Consider the following 21,186-nt stretch of genomic DNA (forward strand, 5'->3'; position numbering starts at 1 on the left):
TCACATAATTCATTTTCTTATGCTATATGATGGAGATTCTGGGCTTCTTGGCTGGTACTGACTGAAGCCCACTCTTAAGTTCCAGAGGTAACCTAAAAACTACCTGTAGTAACTTTCACTGTGGGCTTCTTCAATCTGACTGCTAATTTCATCAAACCAGAAAGCAAAAAAAAATATCTTCTTAGGGAAGACAACATGACCTTAATCAGGGTTTTGGGCTTATTCAGGTTAAATCAGGTCTAATATAGTATCTCTTTTGGATCATTCGAGTAAATTAATTTGTGATCTTAATTACATTTGCAAAAATACACTCACTTGTGCCATATTCTATTGGTTAGAAGCAAGCCATATGCTTTTTCCACTCCAGGGGAATGATTACACAGATTATGAACACAAAGAGATGGAGATTATATTAAAACATTCTTGAATCTACAAGATTGCTCACTTGGATAGTGCACTTGCTTTGTCATGCGCATGAAACAAGCAGGTTCCAGCATAGCCCCCACAGCACTGAAGAAATCTTCTGTGGTGTCTTTCTCTATCTTTTTCTTTCTGAAAAGCAACAACAAAATTCTTGAGTTAGTTGTTATTTGAATTTTTCAGCTTTGCTTACTACTTAACACTTCATAAGATTTCTTTATAAGTTGGAGGACAATAATAAAAATTATCAGTGTGTACTTACTTTCCATTTTTAATTTACCCTTTTGTTGCCCTTGCTTTTTAATTGTTGTAGTTATTATTGTTTTTGTTATTGATATCGTTGTTGTTAGATAGGACAGAGAGAAATGGAGAGAGGAGGGGAAGACAGAGAGGGGGAGAGAAAGACAGACACCTACAGATCTGCTTCAAGGCTTGTGAAGCGACACCCCTACAGGTGGGGAGCTGGGGGCTTGAACCAGGATCCTTGGGTGGGGGGGTCCCTGCGTTTTGCACCACGTGCGCTTAATCCGCTGCGCTACCACCCAACTCCCTGCATTATTTCTTTTAAAAATACTTTATTTGGTTAAGACAGAGAGAAAATGAGAGGGAAGAAAGAGACAGAGATAGAAATGGGTGGTAGGGAGACCAGCCCATGGCATTGCTTCACTACTTGCAAAGCTTTTTCCTTACAGGTGGGAACCAGAATCTTGAATCTAGATCCTTGTACATTGTGTAACAAGTGCACTCTAATGCGTGCATCACCACTCAGCCTCTATTTTATATAGGCTGAACACTGTTCAAGGGAGCCAGCTGTATTATTACTGTTCTGATATGTATTATTACTCTGATGACTACTAGGTAGCACTTACTTAATTATTACTATATATCTTCTATTGCTTGAGGTATTATACCAAATTTAATCTTCATAAAACCCTTAACTGATAGGAGCTATTTGCATATATGAATCTTTCCCCAGTACAGGCAGAGTCATTTCCTTGTGTATGTTTAGTGTTTAGAGCAGTATGTTAATATATAATAACTATTGTATTTGGTGAATGAAACAATGAACAATGGTTAGAACCAGCAGGCAGAATGGCTAAAGAGTGTAAAAAGCAGGGCTGGAGAGTCGGGTGGTAGTGTAACAGATTAAGTGCTGGTGGCACAAAACACAAGGACCCCCGTAAGGATTCTGGTTCAAGCCCCCAGATCCCCACCTGCAGGGGAGTCGCTTCACAGGTGATGAAGCAGGTATGCAGGTGTCTATCTTTCTTTCCTCCTCTCTGTCTTCCCCTCCTCTATCCATTTCTCTCTGTCTTATCCAACGACAACATCAATAACAACAACAATAACTATAACAACAATAAATCATGCCAACTTCACTTCTCATTTTATTTTTTTAAATGTTATTTTTTTATTTATCCCCTTTTGTTATTTTATTGTTGTAGTTATTATTGTTGTTGTTGGATAGGACAGAGAAATGGAGAGGAGGGAAAGACAGAGGGGAAGAGAGAGATAGACACCTGCAGACCTCCTTCACCGCTTGTGAAGCAACCCCCCTGCAAGTGGGCAGTCGAGGGTTCGAACCAGGATCCTTACATTGGTCCTTGCACTTTACGCCACATGTGCTTAACCTGCTGTGCTACCGCCCAACTCCCTCTTATTTTTAATAATCTATCTAACATCTATTTTATAATTGAGCCCCTATGAACTAAGTGAACCATAATGCATAACTTGTCATAATGTTTATAATTTATTGAGTTCCAATACACTATATTTTGTGCTATGTAAATATTAAGTTTAGTGATAAAACAAAAATTTTTTTCAGTCATCTCTAGGGCTTCACTGCTCCAGTCAGATCTTTTCAGATAGACTGAGACAGAGAGAAGGAAAGAAGAAACCATAACACCACAGCTTTTTTTCAATAATGTGGGGGTTAGAGTCAAACCTTGGTTACACATATCGTGAAGCAGTGCACAATCCACGTGAGCTATTTTCTGGCCTGAGCTGTATAAATCTACATGCATAGTTTCCTGACTTAAACCTTTCAAGATAGTCCTCATTGCCTTCACAATAATGTCTACCTTTTTGACTAGGAACTCATGAAACCAGTTAAGTTACAGAAGAGGACTTCGAGAAGATAATTACTGCCTCTCCAAGTGTATAGCTTTAAATAGACTTATTTGCTAATTTATGAGAGAGAGGTGAGAGAGAGACAAAACCAATCATTACTCTGGCATATGCAATGACAGAGATCAAACTTGGAACCTCATGCATTAGAATCCAGCACTGTAATCTACTGCACTACTACCTCTTGGGATGATCTCAAAGTATGTATTATTTGTTCTTTCTAAAAACCATCTGTGTTTTAAATAAGTAAGAACTCAAAAGTTATAAAAATAAGCATTAATCATCATCTGTTGACTTACAGTGACAAAAATTTCTTGGGGCCTGGTAGCGGCGTACCTAGTTGAGCGCATATATTACAGTGTGCAAGGACCTGGGTTCAAGCCCCTGGCCCCCACCTGTAGGGGGGAAGCTTTGTAAGTGGTGAAGCAGTGCTGCAGGTGTGTCTCTATCTCTCCCTTCCCTCTCAATTCTGGCTGTCTCTATTCAATAAATAAAGGTAATAAATTTTAAAAAACCATTAAAAATAACTCAGACATTTCCTTCATTATAGTATAATTTTTCCCCCTTGGTGTGCTAGGGCTTCCTGCCTGCACTACTCCATATATATTTAAAAATTTAAGATAGAGAAGGAGTGGGAGAGAGAGACAATCACAACACTTGTTAAGCATGGTACTCTAATGTGGTACAAGGGGTTGGAAACCAGGTCCTCATGCACAGTAAAGTTTGTGCTCAAACAATGTCCTGTTCTTCCAGTATTTATTTATTTATTTATTTATTTACAGAGCACTGCTCAGTTCTGGCTTACAGTATTGAACCTGGCACTGCAGAGCATCAGGAATGAGAGTTATTTTGCCTAACTATATGGTATCCTTCAGGCCTTCCCCAGTGTAGTTCAATTTTTTTACTTTTATTTAAGGGGGGGGCATCATTGTGGCATATTCCATAGTATGGAACTGAACTTGGGATTTCATGTCTGCAAGTCTGGTGCTCTTTCCATTGATCTACACAGCAGATACAGATTTTTCTTTTCCCTGCCTCCATCCCTTCATATCTTCTTTATTTTTTCCTGTCAATGGGTTTCATTGCTCCAGGCTGACTTTTTCAGATAGAAAGATTGCAGTGCATAAGTTTATGCAGTGGGGGCTGGGTTTGAATCTAGATAAGCTTTTTTTGTCAGCTTTTGGTATCTATTTTTTAATTGATTTATTTATAAATATGAAAAAGAGAGAAAGAACAAAAATCAGAGAATCACTCTAGCAGAGATCAAATTCAGGACCTCATGCTTGACCATCCAATCAGTACTTTATCCCCTGCACCACCTTCTGAAACCACTGGCATACATTGACTTTATTTGTTCATTTATTTTTTACCAGAGCACTGCTCAGATCTGGTTTATGGTGGTGGTGTGTGTGTGTTTATGTGTTAAACCTGGGACCAAGGAGTCTTAGCATTAATCTCTTTGCATTACCATTATGCTATTTCCCTCACCCTGATTTTTTAAAATTGTAAATGTTTAATTTTTAATTAGTGATTTAATATTGGTTTACAAAATTATAAAATAATAGTGGTATAATTCCATACTATTCCTACAACCAGAGTTCTGTGTCCCCATCCCCTCCAGTGGAAACTGCAGTAGTTCTCCCAAGGTCATGGATATGGGCTGACTATATATATTCTTCCCCCTAATTTTAACTGTTTAAATCTTTATTTATTTATTGGATAGAGACAGCCAGAAATACTGGATAGAGACAGCCAGAAATCGAGAGGGAAGGGGAAGATAGGGGTAGAGAGAGAGACTCCTATAACACTGCTTCACCACGTGTGAAGTCTTCCCCCTGCAGGTGGGGACCAGGGACTTGAACTGGGGTCCTTGTGCATTGTAACATGTGCACTTAACCGGGTGTGCCACAACCCAGCCCTTCCCCCCCATTTTTTTCAATGGTCCTGTCTTCACTTCCATTCTATTTCATCCCTACACTTGTTACTACTTTCAAGTGTCTGTCTTCCTTTTTCTCTTCTACTCTCTCAGATAAGTGGAACCATGCCTGGCTTCCAGATTTGCTTCCCTTTTATTATGGTATAAAAACAAGATTCTCAATGACAAACGCTTTGAGTCCTGGTGGAATTGGGATTCAGAGCCCTTTGGTCTTCTTCCCCTATCCTTTACCTCTCTGGGAGTACTGACCAAAGTGCTTTTTGGGGTACAGAAGGTGGGAGTTCTGGCTTCTGTAATGGCTTCTCCATAAGACATGAGTATTGGCAGGTTGAACCATTGCCCCAAGCTGTTTCTACCTTTCCCTAGCAGTATAAGGTCTGATGAGGCCCCACTCTGACCTTTTCTTTTAAAACACTTTATTGGCTGAAACAGTGATTTGTAAGAAAGTTGTCACTGTGCAGTTTATCTCCCTGTGACAGGTGGATACAACCCCTACTTACCACCCAAATGACAGTGTCCTCAATTCACTTTCAATCCTTTTCCTCCTCCCCCTTTATAGTCTTCAAATCTATCTGCCATAGATCTCTGATAATCTAGGTTTCAGCCAGTAAATTCCTTTTCATGTCGTTTAATTCCCTCATAAGTGTGAGGCCATCCAGTATTCATCTTTCTTCTTCTGGCTTATCTCAATTAACAAGACTCAAATCCCATCCAAGATGTAATAAATGAGATTTCATCATTTTAGGGGGGTGTTATGTTTTTACAGCTGACTAGTATCTTTATTTATTGGATAGAGACACCCAGAATTGAAAGGGAAGGGGGCCACAGAGGAGGAAGGAGACAGACACCTGTAGCACTGCTTCACTACTAGCAAAGCTCCTCCCCTACCCCTGGAGGTGGGGACTGGGGGCTGGAACCTAGGCCCTTGTGCATTGTTAACATATGCTCTCAACCAGGTGTGCCACCACCCAGCCCCCTGAGTAGTATTTCATTGTATATTTACATGACTTTTTTTTTTGCCTCCAGGGCAAATCCATTGCTCTTGGAGGCTACTTTTTCCCTTTTGTTGCCCTTGTTATTTATCTTTGTTGTTTTGATTATTGTTATTGCTGTTGTTGTTGTTGGATAAGACAAAGAGAAATCAAGAGAGTAGGGGAAGACAGAGAGGGGGAGAGAAAGCTAGACACCTGCAGGCCTGCTTCACCGCCTGTGAAGCCACTCCCTTGCAGGTGGGGAGCCGGGGGCTAGAACCCGGATCCTTACGGGGGTCCTTGCGCTTTAAGCCACTAGCACTTAACCTGCTGCGCAACCGCCCGGCCCCCTTGCATGACTTTTTATTCGTGATTTACAAAATTACAAAAGAACAGGGGTGCAATTCCACCATCAGAGTTGTGTCTCCATTCTCTTCATTGGAATCTGCAATGGTTCTCCCAAGGTCACAGATATGCCAGCCTTTCTTATGGACCTAATACAGTTCTGCTCAAAGCACTGCTAAAAAATAAGAGGCTCGTTTGAGGGCGATGGACTTTAAAAAAAAAAAAGACTCAGGTTTGATCCCGGCCACCACTATACTTGGTAGAGGTGAGAGGAAGTCAGTGATGTGTTATCTTTCCTTCTCCCTGCAGTCTATCTGAAAAAGTCAGCCTGGGGGCAGTGAAGCCATAGGGATGGTAAATAAAATAAGTAAATAAATGTAAAAACACAGCCACCACCAAAGGTCACAGTCTATCCCATTAGGCTCGTCACACTTCGCCAAGACATACTTGTCCATGAGTGCTGTCCATCAAGTACCTGAGGCCTTGTTGCTATTTCTGAGATGAGAAAACTGAGTCTCACTTGGCTTCCTGAGAGGCAGATGAATAAGCCTCCCTGGCGGGATGAGGGCCCCCAACTCTCACTCCACAAGCCTTCCTCACCTTGAATGTGCAGTGGCACGTTGTCAGACGCTTGCCCCAACCCCCCATGAGGGGCACACCCACAACTTCCGGTGCAAAGGCCTGTGGGTAATCCTGAACCACCAGAGAAAAAAGCTGGGACGATCTCTAAGTGGTGCAGAGCTGGTGGCCGCATGCGCACAGGTCAGGTCCTGGGGCCTGAAGAGCGGAAGCTTCAGGAAAGGTGAAACAGTGCTGTGGGTGTCTATCTCTGTCTCCTTTCAATTTCTGTCCTTTCAAAGCAAAGCAAAATAGTAAAGTGTCGGGTTTTTTTTTTGTGGGGGGGGGTGAGGGCGGGGTTACTCCGTCCATTTTAACACAGTTTCAGTAACACTTGGAGTTTTTACCTAGCTGTGTAGAGGAGGCCCAAGCACCACAGCCCTTCACAGAAAATCTGTCCCTCAGCTCTTGAACTCTCACCTACCTATTACCTTCGCCTTCCCTGACTCCTAGAGGGCGCTCACCAGAGTGTTACTCGCGGCTGTGTGAGGCTCCACTCAGAAACACTGCCACCTCAGGACACAGCGCCGCCTCCAGAGGACGACTCACTTTTCCACGGAGGGGGCGGGGCCAGTCGCTCTCATTCAAATAAAAAACCAGGAGATTTGCATGAGAACGGCCAGCGCGCGAGCTGATTGGCTTGGGGCACGGGAGGCGGAGCCAAAAGTGCGCCCACGGAGCTCCGCCCATGTGGATTTGCATAACGGCCCCGCGCGTGCAGGGGAGAAGCGGGTTTGTTTTTGAATCTGCGGAGGAGGCAGCGGCGGCGGCGGCGAGCGGCGCGCGGCGCGGAGACTGAACCTTACGGAAGCGCTTGAGACTGAGGCGGCAGCGTCGGGGACGGCTGCGCGGAACGACTCAGTCGGAAGGAACTTGGTTCCCCCTCCTTCCTCTCCCGCCCCAGAAGGTATATGTAAATTTCAGGGGCTGTTACAACCACATTTTAGTAAATGACTATTGTATCTCTTAAAGAGGCAAGACCGCATGATGGCGGCTGCGGGAGTCGCGAGTGCGCCTGCGCGGCTGCGGGCAGCACTGCATGGGAGCACGTGACTGTGCGGGGTCGGGCTTTTGGCTGCAGCGGTGCAGCTGGCGGGGCGGTGGCTGCGCAAGCGCAATATTCATTTTCCAGATCTGATGTTCTTGTTGGACGCCATTTGGGTTCTAGACTTCATTTTCCTTGACTTCGCAGATTTTTCACTCCTGACCCTGGAATCTCTACCATTTCCAAGGAAAACCGTGGAAACCCAGCATTTCCGTGCCAATCTTAACCCTTTTTATTTCTCAAAAAAAAAAAAACATTTTTTTTTCGCCCCTGAGGAGCCGTGGACGTCTCATTTTGTGTCAGGGTCATTGTCATTGGTGGTTCTTGATATCACCTTTAGGGTGTTGCTGGATTGTCTAGTTTTGACGTCTAGGGAGATGAAGATCAGCCCCTAGTGGTGCCCTCAGGGGAAGTGCATTTAGTGGAACTGCACGATTGCAAATGCAGTTTTAACCCTATTTTTGCCACTTGTGCGGTGGTGAAGCTGTGCAGTGTTTACAAAATAGATGTAGGTTGGTTTGGGGGGGGCGAGAGGCAGAGGGTGCATTGGAAGACCCTAGACGATACTCAAGAAAGAAATCTCAATCTCTTTGGCTAATTTATTATTTACTTTTTAAAAGTTGTTTCATTACAGGTTAGTTAAGTTTTGTGTGACTGGTCAAACAGGTACTTGAGTTTTTTGTTTTTTTTTCTTTCGGGCTCTGATCACATATCTAGTGCTACTCCTGCTCATTTCTTTTACTCCACTTTTAAAAATTTGGTCACTGTCCTTAGCATTATATTTGCCAGACCTAAAAGTCAATACTTGGTAATTTTTTTATAAGTAATTCTGAGTCTTTGATGAAAAATTTAATTGAGCCAGTAGTAAAACGCTCAATGTTTTATTTAGAAGCTAACATACATGTGCATTAGATATAATAATTATTTTCTTTGTTTTGGTTTGCAAATGTGTTCTTGGTTATAATCTTTTAAAGAAGTAAAAAAAGTTCAGTGATAATTATGTATCTCCCCAGCAGTGAGAAAATGTATATGATTTAATGTAATTCTCCCATTGTGCAAATTATTTTATACTTGGTTAATGTATAGTTTTCATAAACTATCTGTGGCTTATGTATAAACAGTTGTTCTCTTGGTCAGATATGCAATTCTTAAATTTATATTACCTGTCAAATGAAGTTATTTATACTCTTGCTTGGTTTAGGAATTTTTTTTTTTTTTTTTTGGTTTAGGAACTTTTTATTGCCTAAAACAACTACCGTTGGTAGCTATAAAATAGATTTAATTGAAAGAAAGAACTTTGGTTAGTGGATTTTAAGAAATGATGTCACTTATAAAGTGATGTCCTTTTAGGAAATGACATATTAACACTTATGAGCTAGAATGGAGTTAGAAAACTTTCTTCCAGCAGAATTTTGACATTGCTATCATTTCTAGAGCTTTGAAACCTTCAATACACATTTTTATTTGGTAACAATTGCTTAGTCTTTTCCTTTTTATACTTTTGGTGGTGTTATTCAGTACACTTCTACTGTGTAGTTATTATTACCTTTTTTGCTCAGAGTTCGAAATGGCTTGTATTTACCATATGTACATGTATACACTTGCCAAATTAAGCAAGGGAAAGAACTTTGATCTTAGGACATGGTACAAAAATATTTTCATTTGACTATATAAAAATAATTGCCTAGATAAGATTGTAAGAAGTATTTGAAAACACTGGAGAACAATACTATATAATGTAGTTATTTATTGATGAAAACACTGTCAGTGTCTTAGAAAAGGAAATTGCAGTTCTATAAACTTAAAAAGTAAGATGAAAATAGAATTTCCGAAGAGCCAATGTTTGTTTATTAGTACCATCAGTAAAAAGCCTCTTTTACAATTTTAGTTTGGTTCTGATGTCATGAAATTTTGACTCAGGCAGCATGTGTAATTACTATGTTATTTCAAGAATTAACGTTAACTGATCTTTTTAGTTTTGTGAATTACGAACATTGTAGAAACTAGTCTAGGAAAGATTTGAATAGTTATGCTATAGGTCAAAATTGATTTAAAAAGTAGGATGTATATGTGATTAATGTATTTTTTAAAAAAGCTTATAGTGCACTTGCAAATTCACTAGTTGGGGTCCAGGTGATGGCACATCTGGTAGAATGCTTCCCTCGATGTCATGGGGACTGGACTTGAACCTGGGTTGTGCATATGGCAAAGCAGCACACTATCCAAGTGAGCTATTTTGTTAGCCCTTATTTATTTTTTTAATGCCCCCCCCCCCTTATCGCTGGAACTTGGTGCCTGTACTACAAATCCACTGCTTCTGGAGGTTCTCCTCTCCCCTTTTGTTGCGCTTGCTATTGATATTGTTGAATAGGACAAATCGAGAGAGGAGGGCAAGACAGCGGGGGAGAGACAGACACCTGCAGACCTGCTTCACCACTTGTGAAGCTGAAGCGACCCCCCTGTAGGTGGGGCACCAGGGGGCTGGAACCAGATCCTTGCCCAGGTCATTGTGCTTGACGCCATGTGCGCATAACCTGCTGCGGTACTGCCTGCTCCCCCTTCCCCCATTAATTTGTCTTCTAATGGCTACATAATAATGAAGATATCTCAGATTTTAAAAAGTATCCTTTTGTGGTATGAGGTGTGGTGCAGTGGATAAAAACATTGGACTTTCAAGCAGGAGGTCCCGAGTTCAGTTCTTGGCAGCGCATGTACCAGAGTGATGTCTGGTTCTTTCTCCTTCCTCATTAATAAATAAATGAAATCTTAAAAAATACATCCATTCAATAAATTTCCAAATGGCTACGTATTGTCTCTAAAAGTTGTACCGGGACTTCCTAAACCATTTCTTTACTTTTTTGTTTGTTGTTGCCATTTTGTTGCCCATGTCTATAACAATAAACGCGTTGTATGTAATTTGCATTGTACAGTGAATATCCTTGTACATGAATCATAATCTGCATCTCTTATATTACTATTTAAAGGGATTTTTAAAATTAATAGTGATAAAAGTTTCTATGGAGAGCATTTTTCATGCCACTATAATTTGATAGTTGAAAATAGTTAACTTAGGCTGCAGACATACATAGTGATTAAACAAAAGACTTTCATGGGAGTTGGGAGTTGGGCCATGGCGCAGTGGGTTAAGCGCACACGTGGTGCGAAGCGCAAGGACCGGAGTAAGGATCCGGGTTCCAGCCCCAGGCTCTCCACCTGCAAGGGAGTCGATTCACAAATGGTGAAGCAGGTCTACAGGTGTCTTTTTCTCCCCCTCTCTGTCTTCCCCTCCTCTCTCCATTTCTCTCTGTCCTAACAATGACATCAGTAACAATAAATTATCTGTTAATGTACATAGCATTCATTTTGACAGGCTTTGTAAACATGGGCTGTTAGGTTACATTTCCCCTAAAAAATTTTACATAGATACGATTTAATTTTTGCATGACATAATTTTACACTGGAAGTATGTCTTACTGCTTTCAGTTGCTTGATCATTATGCAAATATTAGATTTGAGCTATAAGTTGTGGTTGATTTACTGGGGATATTTAACCTAGATACCATTGGTTTCTGTTGATTCTATAGAGAGGGAAAAAATTCCATGCATTCTGTGAAGCAAGCAATTTTATGTGAGTGTATACAGGTGCTTTTATTTGGGAAAGAGCTTAGTTTCCATCAATTTATGGGACTATGTGATACAGAATATAAAAGCAAGTTAGTAGTCACTATGCTGTGGCTTTATTCATCGAGAGTATACTGTGTTGTTTTATTTGCTGTAGCACTCTAGATTATATACTTGTATACAAGGTCAGTACTCATAATTGCATATCACAATTTTTCTGAGCTTTATCTGTTTTTTTTTGTAGATGAATTTTAGATTCACTTGATTAAAATACCTTTTTAATAGGCAAGAAAAATCAGGCACTTTCCTACTTTTTAGTTCTATTTGCTTTGCCTTTTGTTCCTTATTGTTTGTTTAGTTTGGTTCTGTCTATTTTGACCGGAGCACTGCACTTACTTCTGGTTATTGGTGGTGCTGGGGATTGAGTTTGGGACCTGCCATGTGCAAGTCCACTTTGCTACTATGATACATCTCACCAGTCCTTACTGTTTTTTGGTTGCTTGATTTGTATTTATGTGGTATGTGAATGGAAAGTAGAACTGAACTCAGGGTATCTTTCATATATGCAAAGCCTGTTGTCTCCCGGCTCCCAGATCCCATTTAAAATTCAATGCAAACAAAACAAAGCAAAACAGAAATAACCCCAGAAAACCCTGTTATTTGCACACACACACACACACACACACACACACACACGGAGAGACATGGATGCAATAACCTTTCTAATACTCAGTATGAGAAATATTCTTATTGAACTAGTTAAATTTGAAGATTAGTTAAAGCATTAAAAAAAGGAAATAGAAATCGAAATCAAATGGTGCTACTGGATTTATAAAAATAAATCTAGGAAATAAGTAGAAATGAACTGTTACTGATTTTTCTTAAGCATTGGTTTTTAAATAAGAATTTTCCATATTTTCTATTTTTTAAGTAAATTCACCTAGAGAAGTTTGCTTAATATATAATCATATATATTAAGCAGACTTAATATATAATATATATTTTGCTTCCAGTATTATAATATATGTATAATATATATATGTGTTATATATATATTGCTTCCAGGATTATCACTGGGGCTTAGTGCCAGTATTCTGAATCCTGCTCCTGGAGGCCTCCTCCCACCCCCTTCTTCTAGCGTTTGCCCTTCTTCCGTAGCCAGTCAGCAGTGTCAGGTTGAGCCTGATGTAAAGTTTCGAGACCTCCTTTGAATCTGGAGAGGTGGCAGTCGTTGACTATGTGGGTCATAGCCTGTCTGTAACCGCAGGGGCAGTTCGGGTCGTCTCTGGCTCCCCAGCGATGGAACATAGTGGTGCACCGGCCATGGCCTGTTCGATAGCGATTGAGGAGGGCCCAATCATAACGTGCTAGGTCAAAGCCGGGTTGACGCTTGCCAGGGGTCTGTGATGAGGTGTTTGTTCTTTACCTCAGCTGACTGCCAACTCTGTTTCCAAGAGAAGTTCAGTGTAGGTGTAGGGGACCAGATTGGATGACGAGACATCAAGCGTTGGACAGGGTGGGCGAAGATATCCCCGTATATTGGCAGGTCCGGTCGAGCGTAGACGTGGGAAATGAACCCCCCATTTTATTGGATAGACAGAGAAATTGGGAAAGGAGGGGAAGATAGAGAGGGATAAAGACAGACACCTACAGACCTGCTTCACTGCTTCAGTGAGCCCCCTGCAGGTGGGGAGCTGGGGGTTCAAACCAGGATCCTTGTACAGGTCCTTGTGCTTCATACAATGTGTGCTTAACCCAGTGTGCCTCCAGCCAGCCCTGTTTCATACTTTTTGTACATGTGAATTTTTCCTTTACTTGGAACTGTTTTTGTTCTGACAAATTATTCTTTGTTTAGACTGTAACAGATAAAGTGTAGTAATCTAGAGACCAGAGAAAAACTATGAGAGAAATGCATACATGTCAGGTCAAGATGTGGTGGAGTAACATTTTATTAGTGAAGAGGAAGTCTTATGTAGTATCTTTCTCTGGACAACCAGGCTCTTAATGGAAATAAGAATTTTATGAATGAAGAAGAGAAATGAATAGTCGAGAGCAAGTAGTATTTTATTGTATACAAAGAAACTAGAGAAATGGCTTCTTAATTAATAATTTGGAAATTGGTTTTCTGATTTTAGAGCTAAATCAATACCTCACAGGTATCCAGCCATGGTATCATGTAAAGAGTTAGACCAAATATAAATATATATGTGTTCCTTTGAAGTAGAATTATAAAAGATTTGTAGTCATGATTTGTGATGGAGGCTCTAATTATTATTAAATAATTTATTGGTATAATTCTTCACTTTTTGCTTGTCTTACAGAAACATTAAGTCATGGTTAGTTTTGCCAGAATGTTTACTTTTTTTTTAAAAAGATTTTATTTATTATTAATGAGAAAGACAGGAGGAGAGAAAGAACCAAACATCACTCTTGTACTTGTGCTGCCAGGAATTGAACTTGGGACCTCCTACTTGAGAGTTCAGTGCTTTATCCACTGCGCCACCTCCTGGACCACAAAGAGTGTTTACTTTTAAAAAATATTTTATTTTATTTATTAGAGACAGTAATTTAGAGGAAAGGGGAGATAAAGAAACACAGAGACACAGCCCTGCTTTCCCCCTGCAAGTGGGGACCACGGTCTTGAACCTGGGTCCTTGCACACTGTAATGTATGTTCTTAATCAGGTGTGCCACTGCCTGGCCCCTTGCGAGAATTTTTAAAACTCTAATTTTTTTTTTTCCTCCTCCAGGGTTATTGCTGGGCTCGGTGCCTGCACCATGAATCCACCGCTCCTGGAGGCCATTTTTTTTCCCCCTTTTGTTGCCCTTGTAGCTTCGTTGTGGTTATTATTATTGCCCTTGTTGATGCAATTCGTTGTTGGATAGGACAGAGAGAAATGGAGAGAGGAGGGGAAGACAGAGAAGGGGAGAGAAAGATAGACACCTGCAGACCTGCTTCACTGCCCATGAAGCGACTCCCCTGCAGGTGGGGAACCGGGGGCTCCAACCGGGATCCTTACGCTGGTCCCTGCGCTTTGCTTATTTTAAAGCAATGTAGGACTAAACAGTGTGACAGTTATTTGAACTGCTTGTTTTAGTCTCAGTTTTTATGCTTGCATTGCCTTAAGTGCTGAAAGTGCAGATTCCATTTTTTCTTCATATGTTAACTATAAAGCACAATTTTTTTCAAGGTGGAAAGTGTGACTATTGAGGATCTTTACACAAGTGAAAATACTAATTTTTAATATGTCCATGTGGAAAAAACTGAATTTAATTATTTGCATGAAGGTAAAGCCTCTTGAGTACTAATTAAAATAGCTTTAATTAAAATAGCACAGCCGGCTAAGCACAGGTGGGGCAAAGCGCAAGGACCGGCATAAGGATCCTGGTTCCAGCTTACGGCTCCCCACCTGCAAGAGGTTGCTTCATAGGCAGTGAAGCAGGTCTGCAGGTGTCTATCTTTCTTTCCTCCTTTCTGCCTTCCTCTCCTCTGTCCTATCCAACAACAACGACATCAGTAATAACTACAACAATAAAACAATAAGGGCAACAAAAGGGAATACATAAATAAACAAATATTAAAAAATAGCTTTCTGAAAAACAGAGAATACATGTGAATTAATGGACATTTGTGTAAGACACAGAAAATAGTATCATGTTGGGAGAGATCAAGGAAATCTTAGAAGTGCTGTATTTTAATGGAGAAATAGGATATTCTTAGTAAAGGGAATAAATAGGGTGCTCGAAAATTTGAGAGGTGGGAAGAAAGTATTATATTAGGAGAACTTTAAATAGCTTCTTGACAAATCCTTGGTTTTTATAAATGAAAGTCATTGCTGTCATGGTGCTTACATAATATGCTTAAAAATGGATATTGTTATTCTTCTCTAATTTCTAATTTTTAAAACATTTTATTTTGTAACTCCTATAAAGAGAGTTACTTTTTCTAGGCTTGTGTTTATAGTTATTTGTGTAGTACTTTATAATCATTAAGAATTATATCTTGGGGGTCGGGCGGTATTGCAGTGGGTTATGCACACACGACACAAAGCGCAAAGACCTGCATAAGGATCCTGGTTCCCTACCTGCAGGGAGGTCGCTTCACAGGCGGTGAAGAAGGTCTGCAGGTGTTTATCTTTTTCTCCTCCTCTCTGTCTTCCCCACCTCTCTCCATTTCTCTCTGTCCTATCTGACAGCAATGACATAATTGATAACAACAGTAATAACCACTACAACGATAAAAAAACAACAAGGTAACAAAAGGGAAAAAAGGCCTCCAGGAGCAGTGGATTTGTGGTGCAGGCACTGAGCCCTAGCAATAACCCTGGAGGCAAAATAAATAAATAAAATAAAATAAAAAGAATTATAGCTTATTGGACCAGAGAGATGGTGTAAGCCAATAACACTCTAAGCTTGCATGCCTCAGGCCCCAGGTTCAATTTCTTGATACCATCTTAAGCTACAGCTGAGCAATGCCCCCCCTTCACTTTTTCATTAAAAAAAATAATAATAATGAGGGGGAGGGGCACACCCAGTAAAGCACACATGTTACCATACACAAGGACCTGAGTTGAAGCCTTTGTTTCCCCAAACTTTATAAAATATAAAGCAGTGCTGTAGGCATTTTTCTCTCTCATTTGTAAAGTGATTCTGTAATATAATCATGAAAATTAAATTAGCTACATAATAATGGTAATCAGTTTATAACAATATTTAACACAGAGGAAGCACTTACTGTTCCTAGTATCAAAAATTGAGTCTGTTGGGCCTGTTCCATGCTATTAAGTAATAGATAAGTAATAGATAAATTTATAAGAGTATTTTCTACAATACCTGCCTTGATGTTCAGTAAATATTTGCTTATTGAGGGAATAACATTCCTTTGTTTTATATGGAGAGAAAAAAAAGGAATAAGATATACTAGGCTTTCTTTATTTATTTGAAAGATAGGAGGAGAGAGAAAGAACCAGACTTCACTCTGGCACATGTGCTGCCACAGATCAAACTCAGGACCTCATGCTTGAGAATCCAAAGTTTTATCACTGTGCCACCTCCTGGACTACCTAGGCATTCTTCAACTCATGAATATCTGTAGATGTCAGAGTAGGTTATTGTTTTGTTATTGCACATACAACAAAGCAAGCTAGACCAGTGTCAAACCACTTGGCAGTTATATAACAGATTACAAATAGTAAAAAAATTTGGGAAAAAAGTCTTCAGCCTACTTAAGAAACAGAAAGAACATTAAGAAAACAAGAAAAGGGGCCAGGTGGTGGTGCACCTAGTTGAGTGCACGTTACAGTACGCAAGGACTCAGGTTCGAGCTCCTGGTCCCCATCTGCAGGGGGGGAAGCTTTGCGAGAGGTGCAAGTATTGTTGACAGGTGTCTCTCTATTACCCCCTTACCTCTTGATTTCTGGCTATCTCTAGCTAAATAAATAAATATAATAAAAATTAAACAAAAATAAGAAAATACTTTTGCTTGTCTGTTAAGTTCCTAAAATATAACTTTCAAGGAAATATGCATACAAATTAATAAGTTACATATTTTGAGTTATTTAAAAGTTGGGAGATAAGAACAAGTCAATAAATAAAGTACTAAGGAGATAAAATAACTTTTCTAAAAACTGATTAATATAGTGAAATGGAAAGGATTGTAATTCTGTTGCAACCTGAGCAATTAGAATACTCCCAGAAGAATTCTTTATGCAACAAACAAACATAACCCCCCTCCCCAAAGTTATTACCACCTACCTGTTAGGGTTGCTGTGAGAGATAAAAGAGATTAATTACAGAAAATTCTTATTATTTATTTTGGACACCTTTCAGTTAATTGCTGACTCAATTAGGCATGAATATTTACATAGAACCAGTTATGTGTAGCTACAGGGAGCCCTGCAGTGCAAGGATTTGTATACTGAAAACGACATTATTTTAATGATTGGAACTGGAATTTAAACACATTTAAAATGCGATTTAGAAATAAGGTTTGAAAATGCCACTCACTAGGAGGGAGGAAGCCATTTAGAAAAGCAGTTTACTTGCAAAGGTTTTTAAGGGTGTGTACAACTTCAGGGCTGATTCATTAAAAACATTATTGAAAGAATAGAAATCCTAAAAGTTTATGAAACTTATTAAGCTATGGTAAGCTTTTTGATGAAAGCAGTCATTTCTCACCTTAATTATATAAAATGTTTGTCTAATTTTGTTAGTCAGTCATTGTTGCCAAAGTTAGAAATGAAGTTACTTATTTTGAATACTAGATTCACATAGGATTATTCTGGTTTTGTTTTTTTAATGCCAGGGTAGAGGTTGTTCCCTTCCTTTTTACTCTCTAGCCATAGAATTTATTGTACATGTTCACTTAAAATTGAGGAAAAGCTGCATATCAGTTTTCTTTTTTCTATTATTATTATTTGCCTCCGGGGTTATTGCTGGGGCTTGGTGCCTGCACCACGAATCCACTGCTCCTGGAAGCTATTTTTTCCCCTTTTTGTTTTATTGTTGTGTGGTTATTATTATTATTGTTGTTATTGATGTCCTTGTTGTTGGATAGGATAGAGAGAAATTGAGAGAGGGGAAGACAAGAGAGGAGGAGAGAAAGATAGACACCTGCAGACCTGGAATCCCCCCATGCAGATGGGGAGCCGGGGGCTTGAACCGTGATCATTAAAATCAGTCCTCGCACATTGTTCCACATGCACTTAACCCACTGTGCTACCACCCAACCCCCTTCTTTTTAAATTTATTTATTTATTTTTATTTATTTTTTTTGCCTCCAGGGTTATTGCTAGGGCTGGGTGCCTGCACTACAAGTCTACTGCTCCTGGAGGTCATTTTTTCCCATTTTTGTTGCCTCCAGGAGCAGTGGATTCATAGTGCAAGCACTGAGCCCCAGCAATAACCCTGGAGGCAAAAGAAAAAAATCTGTTTAATTTAATTTACTTTTTAAATTCAATTTTATTTTGATAGTTAAAAGAGAAATTGAGAAGGGAGTGGGAAATGAAGAGGGAGAAAGAGAGAGACCTGTAATATTGCTTCCCCCCTGTAAGGACTGGGGACTTAAACTTGGGTCCTTGTGGATAGTAATACATGTGCTTTAAAAGGTGTGTCACCACATGGTCCTTGTTAAACACTCTTTATTCCCTGTTATAAATCCAATTAATTTTTGCCACCAACACTTTTCATGTGTACAAAATTCCCCTCCTAGCAGAATATTTTTTCCCAGATGGAGAGAGGCAAAGTAAAAGACAGCATAGCACTGGTACACTGCATATGAAACTTCACCATGTTATTATGGTGGCCCATGTGGTTGGCAGAGAATTGAACCCAAGTCTTCATGAGCTTTGACCCATTGCACATGGTGTAATGTGTTTTCTACTGGGTGAACACTTGGTGTCCTCTTCCCCTCTAAGAGGTTTGTTTTAAAGTGTTGCATTTCTCTTGCAGTTATAAATTTGATTTATCCAGCTTTATACTGGTAGAAATGAAAAGATTCTTAATGAAACATACATTTCTCAGTTATAACATATAGTCTTTGGTCTTCTAAAATGTTTTTAAACAAGGTCAGTCAGAATACTTAGTTTTCTACATTATCTTTCTTTAAATGTTCTTGTGGAGTTTTAACTTACATTTACAAGAATGTATCTTCACCTGATTTTGCAGTGTTTGATCAAGATACTGATTTTTAATTTTTTTTTTTTTCACCAGAGCACTGCTCAGCTCTGGCTTATGGTGGTGTGGGTGATTGAACCTGGGACATCAGAGCTTCAGGCATGAGAGTCTCTTTGCATAACCATTATGCTCTCTACCCCACCCTGATTTTTAATTTTTTAAGGTATTTTAAAATTAGTACTTGTGTAAAATAGTATATCAAATTGATGGTTAAGGATAGATTAAGAAGAAAGTGCTTCTCATGAAAAATTTAAAAGATAACTACAACTAAACATATTTATTTAAGCTTAATTCTTATTTTATAGACATAGGGTTAAGTAACCTGTTTGCACATTGTCTGCACTAAACTAGTAAACTCACGAAAATCTCTTGAAATTTCCTAAAACATTATCTGTAACACATGTCTGTTCATGAAAGTAATACCAATTTTATATCAAGATGCCCATGTATATCTCTTCCTTGTAATAATAATTAAGATGATTTGATGCAATCTTTTACTAAGGATTTTCTGATGCTGATTTTGAAGGGATTCCCCCCTCCCTTAGTTGCAATAGGAGAATCTTAGTACATTTTTGTTCCTGAATCTTACTCCTCCAGTTTTGATCTAGCTCCTCTCTGGCATAGTATTGACATCTTCAGTATGTTATCCCCCCTTTTTTCTGTATAGAGCCCTTGTTTCCTGTGTATCATTATTTTTAAAAAAAAAAAAATTTATTTATTTATTTATTTTTGCCCTTGTTGTTTTATTGTTGTAGTCATTATTGTTGTTGTTATTGATGCCTTCGTTGTTTGATAGGACAGAGAGAAATGGAGAGAGGAGGGGGAGACAGGGAGAGAGAAAGATAGACACCTGCAGACCTGCTTCACTGCTTGTGAAGCGACTCCCCTGCAGGTGGGGAGCTGGGGGCTTGAACCGAGACCCTTATGCCGGTCCTTGTGCTTTGCGCCACCTGCGCTTAACTGCTGCGCTACCACCCGACTCCCTGTATCATTATTTTTTATTGACTTAGGTTGCCATTAGGAGATAGGACTATATCATTTAGTAGCTTTTTGTGAATATGGGAGGTATATTTTTTGAGATTATGTCCAAAACTTGCCACGCCATATTTTTTATTGCTTGCTTGACAGTTTGGCTAGGTATAGAAATCTAGGTTGGAAATTTTTACACCAGAATTTAATAGACACTGCTTCATTAGAACTTTGCTTTTGTTATTACTGAGTAATCTGAAGTTTAAAAAAAAAATTTCTAATATTTTTTTTATTTCCCCTCAGAAGAAAAGGAATATATATCCATGTGTTAGTAACTGAACTACAAACCATTACTCCTTCCCTCCCCCCAAAAAGATTTAAAAATTGGAAACTTGACAGGGAGAGAGAAATCCTGATCATCACTGTGATACATATAATAGTGAAGATTTAACTCATACTCATTCTTGTAGGTGCATCACTAATGTCACTGTACCACTTCTTGTGTTACTCAAATTGATTACTTTATCCTTGGTGCAATTTTGAATAATTGTGAATTGTTAAATTAGTTACCAGTGTGTAGTTGTGCTTATTTCCCAGCTTCCAATATATCTTAGCTATTTCTTCCCTGTTCTTACAGATGAATGTCCCTTTAAAAATACTTTAGTTTTAGTGTAATTTGACAGAGTAAAATAAGATACTTTGAGTTTTCCATCTTAATACTCTTTTAATATTTTTTCTTTTACTTTGTAATAGATACGTTGTTTAAGTAAATGAAAACTGTGTTTACATTCATTTAAAATCATTTATTGCTTTTGAGGGAGAGAAGCAACGCATCACTTTGGCACTGTAATACCCAGTATTGAACTCAGCTTGTGAATAATGCTTTGTTCCTTGTGCCAGCCACCATCTGACCTATTTACTTTTACCTATTGCTATCATATTTTCTATTTTGATTCTGTGAAATTTTTACTGTCTGGCATATTTTTAAAAGCGTAATTTAGTTTTCTTGTTGACAGAGTTTACCATTCTTGTTGACTTCAGATAGAGAGAGGGAATGAGACAGAGAGAGAAAGATAGCACAGCACTAAAATTTCCTCTCATATTGTAGACTTCTAGCTTGAACCTGGGTTGTATGCATGCTGTCTATGTGACCTACTTTACTAGACTCATTTATTTATTAAAAAACAAACAAACAAGTAAACATTTTTCTCTGTTTCACATGAGAAAGGAAGAGAGAGACAAACCAGAGTACTATTTTGGTACATACATTGCCAGAGATTTAACCTAAGGCAAGAAAACCTAGAGATCCATGGGATCTCATATACCAGAGTTTTCTCATTGGATCTCTCATGTAAAATAAGGTAATCAGTAAAAAAAAAAAAAAAAAAAAGGAAAGGAAAAAGTTTATTAGTTGACTACTTTTATTTTGGTTATCTTTTATTACTTGTGCAACCCCTGACA

At 39.1% G+C, this 21,186-nt stretch overlaps 1 protein-coding gene across 1 annotated transcript in view; it reads left to right on the forward strand.

Annotated features, from left to right (window-relative positions):
- Positions 1-7,108: 7,108 nt before the first annotated feature.
- Positions 7,109-21,186, forward strand: part of ATF7IP (activating transcription factor 7 interacting protein) — a 115,145-nt gene continuing 101,067 nt past the window's right edge. The window contains exon 1 of the mRNA XM_060194417.1: positions 7,109-7,324. The gene's annotated coding sequence lies outside the window, so the exon portion shown is untranslated. The remainder of the gene's footprint in view (positions 7,325-21,186) is intronic.

This window comes from Erinaceus europaeus, chromosome 7, assembly GCF_950295315.1.
Source record: "Erinaceus europaeus chromosome 7, mEriEur2.1, whole genome shotgun sequence".
Classification (NCBI taxonomy): Eukaryota; Metazoa; Chordata; class Mammalia; order Eulipotyphla; family Erinaceidae; genus Erinaceus; species Erinaceus europaeus.